Source organism: Puma concolor, chromosome B3, assembly GCF_028749965.1.
Source record: "Puma concolor isolate L17-30 chromosome B3, mPumCon1.1.hap2, whole genome shotgun sequence".
Lineage (NCBI taxonomy): Eukaryota > Metazoa > Chordata > Mammalia > Carnivora > Felidae > Puma > Puma concolor.
Window position 1 is genome coordinate 45434481 of NC_141672.1, and position 8210 is coordinate 45442690.

The 8210-nt window shown below is 38.3% G+C and overlaps 1 non-coding gene across 1 annotated transcript; it reads left to right on the plus strand.

Annotated features, from left to right (window-relative positions):
- Nucleotides 1-5811: 5811 nt before the first annotated feature.
- LOC112856596 (U7 small nuclear RNA) lies at nucleotides 5812-5872 on the plus strand. The gene has a single exon (XR_003223154.1). It is a non-coding gene; the product is annotated as a U7 small nuclear RNA (small nuclear RNA).
- Nucleotides 5873-8210: the final 2338 nt, after the last annotated feature.

The following is an 8210-nucleotide window of genomic DNA, read 5'->3' on the forward strand; positions in this document are numbered from 1 at the left end:
CAGTGGAGTTGTGGGGCTAAACTGAGAAGCCACCCACCCCAAGGCTTATGAGTCCACACAAATAAGGGACAACCAAAGTTATGAGGAAGCAAATGGCCCTTGAGGGAAAGAAGGAGCCCTGGGAGTCTTCAACGCTTCCAATATATGGTTGATGATAATGATGTTGGTGCTGATGATGTACTGAGTGCTTCCTATCTGCAAACATTTTCTAAAGTTACACATGCTATCTCATTTAACCTTCATAACACTTGTATGTGGTAAATATTATTATGCCCATTTGACAAATGACAAACCTCAGCACAAAAGAGGGGATAGAATTTCTTCCAAAGTCCCACTGCTGATACCCAAAAGAGTTAGATTTCTAACCAGGTTGTCTGCCCTTGACCTACACTGTTAATCACTTAGCAATTCTTCCCCCCTTGAAAAGGTCATGCTTCCAAGAAATGAAAATCTATAAAGTCAGGATGCTAGCCCAGTATCAGTCAACGCAGGCATCTAAGGTGCATTTCAAGAGCAGACAACTGGGACACCTCAGCCACCTAAGTGCAGGACATGGCTTTGGGTTCCCAACAGTTTATTTTCTTAGAAAGTCTTCATTCTACCTGATGTGGAAATAGAATAAAAGAAGTTCATGCTGAGGGTGTAAAGGTGTCAGCAGATCCCCAAAGTCAGTAGAACAGAAGGATATGGGTCAACCACCCCCCCTCCATGATGCTTTCTGTATGAACACTGAAGGACATCTTGTCACAATTAATGTGTGGGTCAAGACCTGTCCATATTCATGAAATTCCAATGGCCAACTTCTCTGAAAATTCTAGTATATCATTGCTAAGGACAGAATTACATAAATGTACTTCTCTGGTAATTCCCTTATATATTGATCTGGATTTAGGAGACAAGGCAAAGAAAATATAACTCCTGGATTTCAGGCATATTTGGTGGAGGATGGACGAGGTAAAAGGATAATAAAAGGATATTGGAAAACAAAGGTTTATGTTTACACAACCTATACATGAATTTTCATGGTAACTCTATTCTTAATAGCCCCAAACTGGAAACACTAAGTGAAGAGTTAACAAACTGTGGTACATCCATACCATGGACTACTACTCAGCAAAAAAAAGGATAAACTATTTGATACATGTCCCAAAAACCTGTACCTGCTGCTCATTAACCTCCAATCCTATGGGGCTGACCACCTATCCTATCTTTCATATACCTTAAGAATACTAGGGTTAAAGAATGTAGCAATCCTATAAAAGTCTGGAAGATTAAGTATCTGGGAAAGTTTGTATTAGGGGTGGCTGTTACCAGGGTTACATTAAGTTATATATAAGGGGTGGTGTGCTGGATCTGGCCTGTATCATTCATGAAAGCTCATTGGGCACATCTCTCCCCAACCCCATGTTCAGTGACATCACAATGTTAACTTAAAATCAGTCATTATAGGAGCACTTACATCATGGAAATTAGCAAATCAGGGGTTTCCCTTACCCTGAGACCTGGTTATCAAAGCTTTTTTATTTTTTTTAATGTTCATTATTTCTTTTTTGAGAGACAGAGAAACAGAGCACAAGCAGGAGAGGGGCAAAGAGAGAGGGAAGCACAGAATCGGAAGCAGGCTCCAGGCTCTGAGCTGTCAGCACACAGCCTGACGCGGGGCTCGAACCCATGAACTGCGAGATCATGACCTGAACCGAAGTCGGATGCTTAACCGACTGAGCCATCCAGGCACCCCTGGTTATGAAAAGCTTCACCAGCACACTAAATGTAGATAAGTCACCTGACTACGATGTCCTAAAAGGCTCCAAAAGTGGGCAATAAAGGTAATCCAAGCCAAGGAAGTCTAAACCAGTTAATGTAATCTTCACTATACCAGCGACAATCAGTTCTGAACCAGACACATTACTCAAACCAGAAATAGGACTTAAGTGGAAAAGCCTGGGAGGTCTGAATAGGGAAAATATTTGAGTTTTGATAAAGTCCTTTTGCATTTGTCAAGGAACATGAAAAAACAGATCCGTTCCTAAGGTCCTGGGAAAATAAAATGACACTCAGCACAGGGAGACAGGTCACTGAAAGGGAAGAAATCTGGTCAAAGGTGGATTAGACCACCTGCAGATGCTTGTGTTTATCTTGGGGAAAGGTAACTCAGCATGCAAAAATCACTGCCTGACAAAAATTTTTAACAATGAAAAACCTGTATCTTAAAAAACATTTGACAAAATCCAATACCTATCCATAAAATCTCTCAGCAAACTAGGAATAAAGGGGAATTTCTTTCACTTGATAAAGAATATCTAAAACAACAAACAAACAAACAAACAAACAAGGAAAAACAATCTAACAACTAATATCATACCTAATGAAAAAAATACTCGATGGTTTCTCCCTGAGATCAGAAAAAAAGGCAAAGTTGGTTCTGTCTAGTTCAACATAGGACTTTCACAACTCTTATTCAACATGACAATGGAAGTTTTATGTTGCAATAGATAAGAAAAGGAAACAAATGGTGTACAAATTTAAAAGGAAAAAATAAAAATGTCTCTATTTGCAGATAACATGAGTATCTATGTAGAAAAACACAAAACAGAAAACCCTCCTAGAACAAGTGAACTCAGCAAGGTCGTAGGATAAAAGATCAATATAAAAAAAAATTGATCACATTTCTATATACTGATAATGACATATGGAAAATGAAATTAAAAACTCAACACAGTTTACAATCATGCCAAAGAAAATGAACACTCGAATGTAAATTTAATAAAACATGTGCAGAATCTATATGCTGTAAATTACAAAATGCTGATGAAAGAAATCAAAGAAGACCTAATAGAACAGAGAAATGCCATGTCCATGGACTGAAAGACTCAACATAGGGACATCCAGGGAAGATCTAAAGCTCATCTTGTCTCATAAGTACAACTAGATAACACCTACATTAGTGTAAATGACACAGAAAATGATACAAAGACTGACAGACTCTCCACAGCTAAATGTGGAGAAGAGGCCACACTGAAGAGGGTAGGAAGAGCAGAGATGTGGTCTGGAGTAAACTGACTGAGGGACTGTCACGGGGAGGGAGGGATACAGCAGGCATGGAGAGGGGAGAGAAACAGACACTCACACCAAACACCCCAGGTCTGGGGATCTTGCATGGGAAAGACAAATCTCCATAACATTTGGCTTTGATAACCAGAGGGGCCCAATTTCCTGAGTTTTTACAATCAGTGGGTCTTAACACCTAGAACTTTAAAAATAAGTAGGCTAGGCTCTGGGAGAGCCAGGAGGGCAACAGGAAACTGAGTCCCCTCACTTAAAGAGCCAGCACAACAAACAGCTGGCTGGAACAGTGTGGAAGCAGTAGTTTTTGAAAAACACCTGGGGTATATGGGAGGGAGCGTTATTTACTAATCTCAAGAGTATGTGCTAGAGGGGCAGGAATCTTTAGGAGACTTCTCCAGGAACAAAGGAGCTGGCAGGAACCATTTCCATCCCCTGCCACATGGCCTCCATACATGGACACCTACGGAACCAGCCTAGTGCCAACACTCTCCATCTAGCTTGCTAATAGCATGCAAATAGTGTTCTCCTACAGACTTGCCCCCCAGCCCTGTGGCAGGAGTTTTCTAAAGTTTTCTAAAGGCTCCAGGTCCCCTCCTACAGCAGCCTGCTCAAACCTTGCTAATACCATATGCACATTTCCCTATGGACCTTCCCTCTAACACTCCCTTGGCCAGAGCCCATCCAAAGCAGTGCCACAAGCCTGGCAGTGTGCAAGCAGCCCTGACAGGGGCCAGCACCACTTCAAAGTGACTCCTGCCCCAGGGAGGGGGGGAAGATAAATGCACATACCAGTCTGACTGTGGCCCCAGTAGTGGCCTGGGGGCAGATATCCAGTCTGACTGCAGTCCCTGCCCACCAGTGAAAGCTTCTCAGGGGACAAGACAGGGAGAGTGTCCTGCAGTTTGGTGCTATTGCATCTCTGGCAAACCCTTGGTCTGACTCAACTCAAGCCCAAAGCAGCCCCAAACAAGCCCATGAACAACACAGGGACCAAACCCTGCCCACAACAGGCAAAGAGAAACAATGCAGACAACTAGACTGAAGCCAAAAGTGGCGCAGCCACGGAAAGGCACATAGGACACACATAGACAGTACTGAAGCACCAGGTTCTGGTGAACAGGGAACATCACACCACAGGGCACTACAGGATCTCTTCTTCATAAGGCCACTGCTTTCAGGAGTAGGAGATGCAGCTGACTTTTCTAACACATAGAAACAGAGAGTTAGACAAAACAAGGAGATAGAAGGATATGTCCCAAATGAAAAAACAAGACAAAACCATAGCAAGAGACCTAAGTGAAATGGAAATAATGAATATGCCTAATAGAGAATTTGCATAGAGAATCATATACATACTCACTAGACTCGAGAAAAGACTGGAGGACCTCAGTGAGATCCTTAACAAAGAGACAGAAAACGAAACAAAACAAACAAACAAAACAGAGATGAAGAACTCAGTAATTGAAATTAAAACTATACTAGATGGAATAAATAAGAACTACAGGAACCAGAACATATCAGTGACCTGGAGGATGGAGTAATGGAAAGCAATAAAGCTGAACAGGAAAGAGAAAATATAATAATAATAAATGAAAATAGACTTAGGAAACTAAGCAACACCATCAAGTGTAATAACATTTGCATTATAGGGATCCCAGAAGGAGAAGAGAGAGAAAAGGGGGTAGAAAATTTATTGAAGAAATAATACTGAAAACTTCCCAAATCTGGGGAAGGAAATAGAAATCCAGATCCAGGAGGCACAGAAAGACCCCAACAAAATCAACCCCAAGAGGTCCACACCAAAACATGTAGTAATTAAAACAGCAAAAAGTAGTGATAAAGAGAGGATTTTAAAAACAGTAAGAGAGGGGTGCCTGGGTGGCTCAGTCTTGATTTTAGCTCAGGTCATGGTCTCACGGTTCATGGATTTGAGCCCCACATCGGGCTCTGCACTGACAGTGTGAAGCCTGCTTGTATTCTTTCCCTCTCTCTGTCTCTCTGGATGTGCCCCTCCCTGTCTCCCCCCAAAGTAAATAAATGAACTTAAAAAAATTATTTTTAATTTAAAAACAACAAGAAAAAAGAAAACAGGTACATACAAGGGAAATCCCACAAGGCTATCAGCTGATTTTTCAGCAGGAACTCTGCAGGCCAGAAGGGAGTGGCATGATATATTTGAAGTGCTGAAAGAAAAAAACCTAACCAGGACTATCCAGCAAGACTATCATTCATAAGAGAAACAGAGCTAAAGAGTGTCCCAGACAAATGTTAAAGGAATTCATAACCAATAAACCAGCCCCAGAAATCTTAAGGGTACTGAGTACACTTATGATATGATGAGCATTGAGTAGTGTACAGAATTGCTGAATCACTGTATTGTTCATCTGAAACTAATACAACACTGTATGTTAGCTATACTGGAATTAAAATTAAAAAAAAAAAGAAAGACTCAAAATAGGAAACACATTAATTCTCCCCCAAATTGACATACAGTTTTATGCAATCCCTATCAAAAATCCTCAGCAAGATATTTTGCAGATACAGATAGAATGATTCTGAAATTTATATGAAAAGGCAAAGAAACTTGAGTATCTAAAACAATTTTGAAAAAGAATTAAGTGGGAGGAATCACTCCCACTCCACAGGCAAAAAACAACACAAAACAAAGAAAAAAAGAAGAACATTGACTTAAGCCTTTTGTCTCATACAAAAATCAACTCAAAATGAATCACAGACTTAAACATAAAATGTAAAAGTCCTTTTAGAATTTGTCTAGCAGGTTTTCAGTCATTATCAAAAGACCCCAGGATTGGTGGGGAGTAGGAGGGGGGGAATATAAAACTATAAAACTTCTAGAAAAAAATAGGAGAAAATCTTTGGGATCTAGGGCCAAGCAAAGGATTCTTATACTTGCATAATCTTATACAAGAAAAAATTGGTAAGTGAGATCCCACCAAGAATAAAAATTTTGCTCTACAAAATACCCTCTTAAGAAGATGAAAAGACAAGCCACAGACTAGGAGAAAATACTTGCAAAGCACATATCCAACAAAGGACCAGAATTTAGAATATATAAAAACTCAACATTAAAAAACAATCTAGTTAGAAAACCAGCAAAAGACATGAACAACATGTCATCAAAGAGGGTATACAGATGGCAAATAAGAACACAAAAAGATGTTCAACAATGTTAGCCATTAGGACAATGCCAATTAAGACCACAATAAGATACACTACACACCTTTCAGATTGGCTACAACAGAAAGCAGTAATAGTACCAAATATTGCCAAGGATGCAAAAACCTAGATCATCCATAGATTGCTTCTTGGAATCAAAAATAAAACAGCCACTCTAGAAAACAGTTCGGCAGTTTTAAATAAAACTAAACATGGAACTACCATATGACCCAGAAACTGTACACTTGGGCATTTTCCCCAGAGAATAAAACCTTATGTTTATGTCAAAAGCAATATACAAATTTTATAATAGCTTTATTTGTAATAGCCCCAAACTGGGAACAATCCAGATGCCTTTCAATGGGTGAATGGTTAAACCAAATGTGGTACATCTATACTATGAACTGGTACTCCACAATAAAAGGATGAATTACTGGCATGCACAGCTTCCAAAGAATCTAAATTCATTTAAAGGAATTTAGGGTATTCCTAACACTCAGGGAATTATGCGGAGTAAAAACAGCCAACGCTAAAAAGTCAAGAAGAACTTTATAATTTTATTTATACAACATTCTTGACATAACAAAACTACAGAGTTGGAGAACAGGTTAGTAACTGTCAAGAGTCAGGGATGGGAGTTGGGAAGAGATACACATGACTATGAAAGGGCAATACAAGGGATCACCGTGGTGACAGAAACACTCTCTACCTTGACTGTATCAGTGAGATACCCTGGTTATGATAATGTAGTACAGTTTTGTAAGATGTTAACACTGGAAGAAATGGAGTCAAGGGCAGACAGGATCTCTCTATATTATTTCTTAACAAAGTATGTTAATCTAGAATTATCTCAAAATTAAAAATCTAATTTTTAAAAAAATCCTATATCTGGGTAACTTGATTCTTCTCTTTTTGTATTTTATCTGTATTTTTGCTTACAATTTTTTACAAGTTCCTTTGAAAATATTAGTTTATTTGTGCATTTAAGAGATATTAAAAATATCTGATTATTTGACACAGTAATCCCAAGCTCAGAACATATCCTGAGAAAAAAATCCAAAATGCAGAGAAATTCATGTAACATTATTCATTAGCACAAAAGCCTGAAATAACTTTATACCCATCATCTAATGAGGGGTTAAATAAAATATATCCAAATGGTGGAATATTCTGTAACCAGTAACAATGTTAACAACAACAACAACAACAACAACAACAACAACAAAAATCAAAGATATGTTAAGATGAAAATGTTTAATATAATGGTAAAAAACAACACAAAAATGGAAAATTGTACATTCAATATGATTTCAATAATCTACAGTGATATGAATAAAATAAGGGAAATACTCCAAATGTAACCACAATACTCTCTAGGTGATAGAATCATAGGTAAGTTTTATTCTCCTCTCCTATATTCTTTTTGGTTTTCCACAATGAATTTACTTGTGGTATGGTCTTAGACTAGCTGTTATCCTTTCTAAGTCTTGGTATATTCATTCATAAAATGGAGATAATAATAGTACCTTCCACATATTTGGTATTACATCTAAAGTGCTTAACAGAGAACCCCATACACAATCAATGACAGATAAATGTTACTTATTTGACAAGCATATGTGTGTAGTATTTGTAATGTATGAGGCACTATTCTAGATCTTTCCAAATATTAACTCATTTAGTGTTCATAACAAGCCTCTGAGGTAAGTACTATTATTATTGAAGAGGAAACTGAGGCACAGAGAAATTAAATAATTTGCTCAAAATTATTCAGCTCATAAATAGCAGAACTGGAATCTGAACGCAGACAGTCCGACTCCAAAGTCTGTAACTATCAATCATTATACTATTTTGCTTTTGTTGGTTATTATTTTTTATGGCATAGAAGTAAAACCATGAGTCTGACCTAAAATAGTGGAAAAGGCAGAATTTTTCTAGAGATATATGGTTAATGACAACCAGCATGG